At 39.0% G+C, this 11,328-nt stretch overlaps 1 long non-coding RNA gene across 1 annotated transcript; it reads right to left on the reverse strand.

The window, feature by feature from the left end:
* Window positions 1-6,738: 6,738 nt before the first annotated feature.
* LOC120400517 lies at window positions 6,739-10,057 on the reverse strand. Its single transcript, XR_005595882.1, has 3 exons — window positions 9,911-10,057; window positions 9,400-9,485; window positions 6,739-6,866 (listed from the first exon to the last, which is right to left on the reverse strand). It is a non-coding gene; the product is annotated as an uncharacterized LOC120400517 (long non-coding RNA).
* Between the last annotated feature and the right edge of the window lie 1,271 nt (window positions 10,058-11,328).

The following is an 11,328-nucleotide window of genomic DNA, read 5'->3' on the forward strand; positions in this document are numbered from 1 at the left end:
CACAAAGAATATGCTGTAATCACTTTCAGGCATGCTGAATATCATAACCTTACATCTTATTTTTAAATTTTACCACTACAGTTTTGTTTCCTTAGAGTGGATGTCTTCAGTAATCACTGATTTACAAGCTCTGTTGATGCTGTGGCATTTATTACCCTGAATGTATTGTTTTAAACTTCGACATTACTGCCCCATAATAGTGGGTTTAAATATGCTTATGCCTTTGTTGCATTTCTAAGGAAAATATTTATAACAGATTTCAGACAATCTGTTATAAACCTTCATCAGAAAATAGAGACCATGCAGTTAATCTCAATTGTGTTTCATATCTATTCTACTGTTTACTTCATTTGCATTGCCTTAAATGCTGTTTTTAATGAAATTTAACAGAGCACATGGTTTGCATGTTCTATTGGGAAGGATGAGTTTCTAGTGGTTAGAGGAAAAGACAGAGTGGAGCCAGGGTAGTTGTGTTTTTCCCTCCAGCTCTACCGCTGATTTGAGGCTCAGACCTGTTCTGACTGAAAAGAGTAGTAAAGCGCTCCCTTTGACTTCAGTGGGTGCAGGATTGGGCCCTCACAGTGTTCTTAGACAAGTCACTTACCCTTCCTTTGTCTCAGTTTATCCATCTGTAAAATAGGTGGAACAATGCTCACCTACCTCACAGGGTTGTTGTGGGGCTTAATTATTTTTAAAGCTTTTTGAGATCCTCTGACAGAGGACATTATATAAGTACTTAGCAGTGTTGTTTTATGTTAATATTTCAGTTGTTTCTAACTACCTTCAGCATGGATCCTCATATTGTATCATGCAAAGTTCTATTTTTTCTTTCAGGCATCATAATCTTTCCTAGAATATTTATCTTAAAATCATGATGGATCACAAAGAAGAACTGAATGGCCCAGTTCTTAACATAGAATTGATGACCTGACCTGCAGAAAATACTTAAAATTAAGATTCCTAAAATATTCTGTCTGATGAGGAAGGACGAGGGGAACAATATTCCTAGATCAGAAGAGGCTATTACACTTTGTGATTTTAAAATTTTGTGTGTAGGAAATAAAAAATGGGGTTGTGTGTATTTTCTAGGTTCTCCCTTTCCTATTAAGGATATACATATATTTAATAAAAAGCATTCTTCATCCTGATAATGTACAGTATGCATAAAGCTTCATGCCAGTTTGCTTTTTGAAACCAAACTCCATGTGTTTTCTATATATATATCTATATATTCTAAAATCTTACAAAAATGGACAGAACATGGAAGTTGTCACACAGTGACATAAAAGATATCAAGAAAAGCCTGCATCAGTGCTTCTTTGCTTAGTAAAGCATGCTGTTTTGTTTAAAGCCCTGTGATCTTCATAATTGCTTTGATTTGTGTCTCTCTTTTACAGAATTCCAGGAACGTTAGGTACAGGAACGTGCTACATAACTGAACCTTTCTTGCTTATTTTACCGTGGATGTATTTTAATTTTGTATAGAGATACGCATGAAGGAGTCATGCATATGTATAAATGATGATGTATTTGACCAGTGTAAAAATAAGTTCTGTTTATGTATTTGAAATGTAAGTACTTTTTGTGCCACTAACACTGTGATGTATAAAAGAGCTGTTGAATGCCTTTTAATGTTGTGTTTTGTACTTTGAATCATACTGAAAGTTTAATTTGTAATTTCAATAGATATTTTAAAAGAATGCGTCTCCTGTGATTCTTCAGAGTAGTGGCTTTTAATTATTAATACACAATTAATACAATTAAAGAAAATTTAAATATTGTTACATAGTTATTTATATAATCTGCTCCTTCCATCAGAACAAAGAAGAGAGAAAGCACTTGCTATGGGTCTGATCCAGTGATCGTTTCAGTCAGTTGGAGTAGGTCTTAAATGGGTTCATTTGGTGCTCCAAGCATCAGTTTGGAATACCTATAATCCAAAGCACCACAGGTTCAGGTCACAACAAGGTCAGCCTTGCCCATCACCTTCCCACGGTGGGTAGTTTGAGTTCCTGTCTATCCGGTGCCTGTGGTGTTTCACACAATAACAAAAAATTGCCATACTGGGTCAGACTAATGGTACATGTAGCCCAATATCCTGACAGTGGCTGGTGCTAGATGCTTCAGAGGGAGTGAACAGAACAGGGCAATTTATCAAGTGCTGCATCTCCTGTCATCCAATCCCAGCCTCTAGCAGTCACAGGTTTAGGTACACCCAAAGCATAGGGTTGTGTCCCTGACCATCTTGGCTAATAGCCATTGATGTCCTCCATGAACTTATCTAATTCTTTTATGAGCCCAGTTATACTTTTGGCCTTCAAAACATCCCCAGGCATTGAGTTCCATAGGTTGACTGTGCATTGTGTGAAGTACTTCCTTACGTTTGTTTTAAACTTGCTGCCTATTCATATCATTCCGTGACCCCTGCATCATGTGTTATGTGAAGGGATACATAACACATCCTTATTCACTTTGTTCACACCATGCATCATTTCATAGACCCCATCATATCCCCCTTTAGTCATCTCTCCTCTAAGCTGAACAGTCAGTCTTTTTAATTTCTCCTAATACGGAAACTGTTCCAGACCCCTCATCATTTTTTGTTGCGCTTTTTCCATACTTTTTACAATTCTGATATATCTTTGTTGAGATGGGGTGACCAGAACTGCTGGCAGTATCCAAGGTGTGGGCATACAGTGGATTTACATAGTAGAAAATATCATAATGCCGTCTTTTTCTCTCTCTCTCCTAATAGTTCCTAACATTCTGTTAGCTTTTTTGACTGCTGCTGCACATTGGGCAGATGTTTTCAGAGAACAATCCACGATGACTCCAATGTCTTTGAGTGGTAACCGCTAATTTAGACCTCATCATTTGTATGTATAGTTGGGATTATGTTTTCCAATGTGCATTATTTGCGTTTATTAATATTAAATTTCATTTGTCGCTTTCTTGCCCAGTCACACAGTTTTGTGAGATTCCTTTGTAACTTTGCAGTCAGTTTTGGACTTAACAGTATCTTGAGTAATTTTGTATTATCTGCAAACTTTACCACCTCACTGTTTACCCCTTTTTCAGATCATATTATGAATATGTTGAACAATACTGGTCTCAGTACAAATCCTTCGGGAACTCTGCTGTTTATCTCTCTCCACTGTGAAAACTCTTTATTCCTACCCTTTCCTACCTTTTAATCTGTTACTGATCCATGAGAGGACCTTCTATCTTATCCCATGACTCCTTTCCTTGAGGGACCTTGGGAAAGGCTTTCTGAAAGTCCAAGTACACTACATCCATTGGATCACCCTTGTTGGCACCCTCAAAGAATTCTAATCTCTTAGATTGGTGAGGCATGATTTCCCTTTACAAAAACTGGGTTGACTCTTCCCCAACGTATCATGTTCATCTATGTGTCTGATGCTTCTGTTCTTTACTGTAGTTTCAACCAATTTGCCTGGTACTGAAGTTAGGCTTATTGGCCCGTAATTGCCAAAATTCCCTATGGAGCCTTTTTTTAAAAAAACATCAGCATCAAATTATCAGATGACTTCAGGATAGCTATAAGGCTTATTTAAGCAACAGGTTATATACTACAGTTAATAGTTTCAATTAACTGTTTAATTTTAATTTGCAGTTTCAATTACTGTTTAATTTATTTGTTCCAAAACCACCTCTGCTGAGACCTCAACCTGGGACAATTCCTCAGATACATCACCTAAAAGGAATGGCTCAGGGAATCTCCTTCACATCCTCTGCAGTGAAGACCAATGCAAAGAATTCATATCACTTCTCCACAATGGCCTTGTCTTCCTTGAAAGGTCCTTTGACACCTCAGTCATCCAGTGGCCCCACTGACTGTCTGGCAGGCTTCCTGCTTCTCATGTTTTTTTTAAAAAATGCTGTTAATTTTTCTGCTTCTGCTAGTTGCTTTTCAAATTCTTTTTTGGTCTGATTAATTACACTTTTACACTTGACTTGCCTCAGTAGGATTTGACTAATTTTTAAAGGATGTCCTTTTGTCTCTAACCACCTCTTTTACTCTATTGTTTAGCTATGGTGGTGCTTTTTTGGCTCCCTGGTGTGTGTGTGGGGGGGGTTAGTTATGGGTTTTTTTTTTGTATTTTATATTTTATGGTATACATACACTTTGAACCTCTATTGTGGTGTTTTTTAAAAGTTACCATGCAGCTTGCAGGAATCTCACTCTTGTGACTGTCACTTTTAGTTTCCATTTAACTAGCGTCCTCATTTTTGTGTAGTTCCCCTTTTTGAAGTTAAATGCTACTATGGTGGGTTTCTTCAGTATTTTCACCGCCTACAAAGATGTTACATTTAATTATGGTCACTATTTCTGAGCTATATCACCTGTTGGACAGATCCAGTGTGCCACTTAGGACTAAATCAATAGTGGCCTCTCCCCTGGTGGGTTCCAGGACTAGCTGCTCCAAGAAGCAGTTATTAATGGTGTCTAAAAACTTTATCTCAGTATCTCATCCTGAGGTGATATGTTCCCAGTCAATATGGGGATAGTTGAAATCCCCATTATTGGGTTTTCTGTTTTTGTAGCCTTTCATCTCCCTGTGCATTTCTCAGTCACCATCTCACCATCCTGGTCAGATGGTGGGTAGTATATGCCTACTGCTTTACTCTTATTAGTCAAAAGCATGGGATTTCTATCCACAGCGACACTGTGGTATTGTTTGATTCATTTAAGATTTTTACTATATTTGACTCTATGCTTGCTTTCACTTATAGTGCCACTCCCCTACCAGCACAACGTACTCTGACTCTGTCATTCATATATAGTGTCCTAGTATTACTGGGTCCCACTGATTATGATTGTTCCACTAAGTTTCTGTAATGCCTATTATATCAATATCCTCATTTAATACCAGGCATTCTAGTTCACCCATCTTAGTATTTAGACTTCTAGCATTTGTATACAAACGCTAATAAAATTTGTCAGGCCCCAAAAGAGACTTATAAACGTCAATAAAGAAGGCACATGGCAACCAAGCACACAACAGACCACAAACTCACCCCAAGGGTCACATAGTTGCTTCTCCTTCATCTGAAGAACTCCCTTGCTTAACTCCCCTGTTTGCTGATCCTATTCGCTAGCTCAACAGCCAGTTAAATGGGACCTTTTAAAACCCGAGTCCTGTCTTCTGCTGTGTCTGAATACCAGCAGTTATATATACCTCTTTATAAGAGCAGATATTTACTCCAGTGTCCCTGACCAAAATTTCCCTGCATTAAATACACTAAATTTTGCCTATGTTGCTGGTCAGAAGTTGGGGGAAATACAATTCTCTCTTGCACCTCATAGGATCTTTCTCACTGGACAAACTTTGTCTCCCATATCCATGAAAGCTACAATGCCTGAACTTGTTAAAGAATTATGTGCAATTACAGCAGTGTGCAGGGGAACGAGATGATTGTGTGTGCAAGTGGCCATTTATGCGTCTAATGGGCCACTTGCACAGGAAATGGCCACTTGCACAGGAAGGTACCTGATTTTATTGCATGCAAAACAGGGACACAACTTCTGTACATTTTAAAAGTCAACTCCACAGGATGACTGCCCACTTATTATTCCTTTCATCCTTCCTTTGTAGCTGAATGTGGCAACTGTTCACACACAATCGGTTTAGATGTTTCAGTCAAGCATTTGGGTAAATGGTTCTGTAAATACCACAGGGCTTCCTGAAATTATTATTCAGACTATTTCTAACACTTGCACAGTGCGGGAACAGTCTTTATTCTCTGGTAATTCCACCTTCTGTTCCAGCAGAATATGGTTCATAATCAGGATTTGTTTTGGTAAGTAATTCCCTTTAGAGAAGAGGTTAAGTTTTCAGAGAAGTATGCAGCTTGCAATCAGATGTGCAGTCCAATTGTTCAGTCTCATGGGCGTTTCCACAGTCACTATGCAGATTTCAATATACTCTGTTTTTAGAAGGATTTCCTGAGCTGTGCCTCTAACGGTGTGATCCTCCTCCTGTATGGCATCTCAGCAGTCAAGGAATTCACTGCAGTACAGAGAGAGCATGTGAGGTATTTTAGCACAAACCTCAGGCAATATGTCCAGTCTATCACATTTGAGGTTCATCTTAAAATGGCAGCCAGAGACTTATTTATACACAACAGATACAGAGGTAGTGCAGGCTTCCCTAACGCTAATCCAGAACCTTTAGGAACAAGAGAGTGGTTCCATCCTCCAAGCCCATTCTGTCCTTGACCTTTCTTCTGAGACTGAAGGATGCCAATCACACTAGCAGTTTTTATGAAGTTTTTACAGCAATTTGGATGAGACCAACTCATCTTACTTAGGCAATAAAACAGCTGGTAGAAACTTTTGGTCACTCCTGACCTAGGCTTGATTTAAAATAGTAACTTTGAGAAGTGAGGTTGTATTTTGAAACCAGTTCCTTTAGCCATACAGAGGCCACTTTGGGGAGGACCTTAAAACCAGGATTCTTATTTGGCTCTAGAACAAAGAGTACCTCCTGAAAGATGCCACTTTTGTAGCACTCAGATGTTTTTGAAGAATTTACTTAAAACAAACCACAGCCAGGTTATTCTGCTACTATATGTTGTTTCCTGATTAGTTCCATCACTGTCTGTGTGATATTTATATAATGAGTATACACGCCACATAGTCTTTAGATAAAGCAAATCAAACAAACTCACTTCATTGTTAGCTGTTATTTGTTTCCTATTTGAATAGAAACTCTCTTCAATCATCTCTTCTAGAAAATAGCTGAGAGGGAGTATTCCAGGCATTTATTTGCTGCTCACACAAGAGGAACAATGTAAAACTTCTTCTGCTAATTAGTTTCTTTTCTGGTGTCCTCAAATGTGATCTGTTTTTCAAAACCAAAATAAAATTCACACTTAAATCAATGCAGAAGTACTAAAATGGGAAAATATTTCAGGAGAGAGGAGATCCCCAGCATATACCGTCTGGCTACACAGGCTTTGTGCTGGTTTCCAGGATCTGAGTGAATATATCTAGGTATAACCAATATTTTTAGGGTATGTCTACACTACAATGGCACAGCTACAGTGCTGCAGCTGTGCCACTGTAGTGTAGACACTTCCTACACTGATGGAAGGGATTTTCTATTGATGTAGGTAATCCACCTCTTGAAGAGGCAGTTGTGAGGTCAATGGAATAATTCTTCTCTCAGTCTAACTGGGTCTATTTTGGGGGTTAGGTTGACCTTTTACAACGCACAGTGTGAGAAATTTCTCACAGCCATGAGTGATGTAGCTGGATCAACCTAAGTATAGGTGTAGACCAGACCACAGTTTTTCATTTTCATGCACAACTAATTTTCTCACACTTGCATACACATACACCCCCCATCTCTCTCATATATACACAATATCTCTCTCACACACTCACACACACACACTCATCATTTGTATATCTTCTAGCCTGCATAGCACACTTAGGTTAGCTGGAAGAGAGAGCCCTCTTTCCCAACTATTATTCTTTAGCACAACTAATTCAGTTTTTCCTAGTGTAATGTTAATTGTATGCAACAAATGTACTGAGACAGGTGTTACGACATTTTTTGAAATATTCTATATTATTTGAAAGAGGTACGTATTTCATTCCTTTTGTAACACATTTTGTTACCCTTTTAGTGTTGGTAATTTCATTTTTGTTTACACTCCTTCCAACCGGAAGTTTGGGGAAGTGCAACATGGTCTGAGTAAGGATCTTGTAGAATTGGGTGCTCTGGGATGTCCAAAGCCCACTGAAATCAATTAGTCTTTCTATTGACTTCAGTTAGCTTTGAACTGGGCCTGAGGTGAGCAATAAATGACTACATGTTCCTCTTTGTACTCCTACAGATCTCCTGTAAGAGAGAAATATTTGACAGGATTTTATCAAAAGTCATTTGCTTCAACTATCAGGACCTATTCTAATGTGGTAGAGTAGAACAGACTGACCTCAAAAATGACATATACCTCTACATCAATATAACACTGTCCTCGGGAGCCAAAAAATCTTACTGCGCTATATCGAACTTACTTTGATCCGCTGGAGCGCGCAGCCCCGCCATCCCCCCCGCAGCGCTGCTTTACCGTGTTATATCCGAATTTGTGTTATATCAGGTGGCGTTATAATGGGGTAGAGGTGTATATGAAGGAGAGAGCATAGTCCATTCTGCCTAGAAGATTGCAGGCCTAAATTTCTCAAAGTAGTCTAAATTAAACTGTGTGGAGATCCAGAAATTAAAATGTAGCAAGGTTTGTTCTTGAAACTGATTAAAAACAGATTATTTTTTTTCTTCTGTCCCTTGAGCTGATGTTTTGGGGTTTTTGTGGATGGGACAAATGTTTGTGCTGCCTAAAAAGCCCAAGGTCCCATTATACTTCACGAATGACTGTCATTTTGTGGGATTACCCACAAGAGAAACATAAAGCATTTTGCAAAATTCCAGCTTAAAATTGTCAGGGCAGAAGGCCATAGTTTAGCAATTTTTTTTTTAATACTTCACTAAGTGTTAGTGTGTTCATTTTTAAGTGCAGTAGAACTGTGCATAGTTGTAGGGCCAAGTGAATGATACCTGAATAAGAAAAGAATAGGGTTAGGATTTTCTAATACACATTTAAAAGCCCAAATGACTTTTGAAGTTTTCATTTTCATTGGTTCTGTTATGAGCCAGCAGGGTGCACTCTGTGAACACAATATTAAACCAAGTAAAAATAAAAAGTAAAAACCAAGTATGCCTTTGTCAATATTTGGTATAAATACAGATGAATAAATCTCACTGAAAGCTCATACTCTTAAAGCAGAGGTTCTAGCCTTAATTTGAATAAGGAGTGGCACAGAATTAATTCCAATGATGTAATAGCTAAAAATAACAAAGTAATGATGGACATTGCCAGCTTGTACTGCAGCCACCCTCTCTTTTTGTATATTACAGTGTTCTTTGGTTGTGAAGAATAGACCATCCTTTTCAGAAAGGCACCAACTGAAACAAGAAATCACTACATTCTTTCGGGAAACTGAAGTAGGTATAGAAAGAAGTTTGGTGTCCACAGACAGCAGAAGAAAGATGTAGATAAAAAAGAGGTCTTTTCTACCTGCTGGCCTGTTCAAAGGGCACTGAACTAGTGCCAGATCTGAAAAAGCAGTTGGTCCAAAACAGTTTATGCATTGGCAAGTGCCTATATCGCAGAATTGACAGATCTCATAACTCACAACAGAGAAATTATTCTCTTTTGCCTTCTCACCCACCCACCATCCCCAGCTTCAGTAGCTATGGTTCTAAATACAGATGTTCAGCAAAGACAATGCAACTGTTAACATAATAATTTTCTCTCCATTTAGCAGTCACAACATGAAATTTGGCTGAGCAGTCAAGCTACTGTGGGTACCTGCTGTGAGTCCTTCTGCTTCGATTTTACTAGATCTATTTATACATCTTCCAGTGCTGGTGTCTCTTCTCCCAAAAATAGTCTATCTGAACAAGACAGACAGAGGAATAAACAAAAGAAAATGTTAGTTTCTTTCTTTTTCTCATGTCCTGAAGTTGTGTATCAAAATCTTGTCAATACCAACATCAAGTTGTAACTTTTCTTAAATGTGCATTAATAATCTTTGGTGCTGCAATGTCCATGTACATGTCATGTGGGGACTGGCAAATGTTCACCATCCCAATAGTGGTGAGGAAGTTTCTGGATTTTATTAGGTGAAACCTGTTTGGGACCCCTGTGAAGAACAAGTTGTGCTTCTCTTTGGCTAAGGACTCCCTTCTTCCTTTGCATGATCTTCTTTGACAGATCTCTCAAGTATTCTATGTTTCATGGGACACTGCTTTTAGGAATTTTCAGTGGTGCAGTGTGTCTCACCATCCTACCATTGCACTGCTTTCATATATACCATCACCTGCTGCCCAGCTGATGACTTCTCTTCCCATTGCCTGCACAGCCAGCTATACCCAAATGGTAGAGGATGGCATACAGACAGAATGTGCCTACTCAAACTCGTCTGCAGCTTGTTTGGTGCCAGATGTGACTCTTGCTCTTTCTTTCCCGCTCTCCCCCTTCTGAGAGATGTGCTGCAGGACAGATGGACAGCTGCTGTCTCTGGACCAGTAACTTGTAGAAGATGCAGGACTTCTGGGGCTATGCTGAAGTTTTCTACTGCTTGAAGCAATTAAAAGCAGACAGGTAAGTGGACACTGGACAAAATAGAATGAGAGATAGGGAAAGAGCAATGGAGAGATAAAATTGGGGGAAAGAAATTATATCCCCTACTGTACCATTGATTTCAAATTTCAGTGATCAGAACTGTCACACTTTTTGGGGGGTCTTTGCTATGCCAGTTTCTAATGTCTCCCTGAAACCAGGAGTCTGCAAGGCAGAGTAGGGAGGCCTTGTCATGAAGTAAACTGTGAGTGGGTTACAACAGACCGATATAGAGATGGGCACGGCCACTGGCTATGCAAAGCTGGCCTAGAACAGTGGCTCTCAAACATTTATTGCTGTTGCTGCAGAAATTTTGACAGTTAAAATATTATACTAGGGATAGTCTAGTCACTTGGTTACTTGGAAGTGCCAAGTAAATAAAATAATAAACCTTTTCAATGTAAAGAGTAATGTGTACTGTTAATAATACCACAAAAGTTACATAGTTATTACTAAGTACATCAATTAAAAAAAGTTTGTAACAAAATTTCTCATGTCAAGCTCTGGAGTTTGTCATTGCACTGTATCATTACTAAGGGCTATATCATGAAACAATTGATTGTCTGGTTGAACAGAAAGCACTGAAGGTTTGACGAATTCACCATCTGAAAATGGTTTGCAGTGCTGCCAATGCAATAACTTGCCTTAAGTGTTGTTAGACGTAATTCATCCTTTCAGGAAGCAAAGTCCTTCAGTTTCTTTAGCTGTTGAACTATTTCACTTCTGGGTTTCTGCAAGAGCTTTCTTATGGAGAAAATTGTCACCATAGTTTTTCTCTACTTCTGGTTCATGAGTTTTATAATGACCCTGCGTGCCATACAATTTCATCTCACAAAGTTCTGTTTTACATATAGAACAAATTGCAATGGTTTTGGATGAACTGATTCCAACAAAACTCAATACTTTTCTTCCCTCTCACTATTATATATCCTCTTTTCATTGCATTAGTCATGGCTCCCCTAGCAGAAAGTGGTACCAACAAGCCAGAGTTACGGTTACCAGGGGCAGCTCCAGGCACCAGCACGCCAAGCGCGTGCTTGGGGTGGCAAGCCATGGGGGGCGCTCTGCCGGTCGCCGCAAGGGTGGCAGGCAGGCTGCCTTTGGCGGCATGCCTCT

This window comes from Mauremys reevesii, linkage group 3 (assembly GCF_016161935.1).
Source record: "Mauremys reevesii isolate NIE-2019 linkage group 3, ASM1616193v1, whole genome shotgun sequence".
NCBI classification, from domain to species: domain Eukaryota; kingdom Metazoa; phylum Chordata; order Testudines; family Geoemydidae; genus Mauremys; species Mauremys reevesii.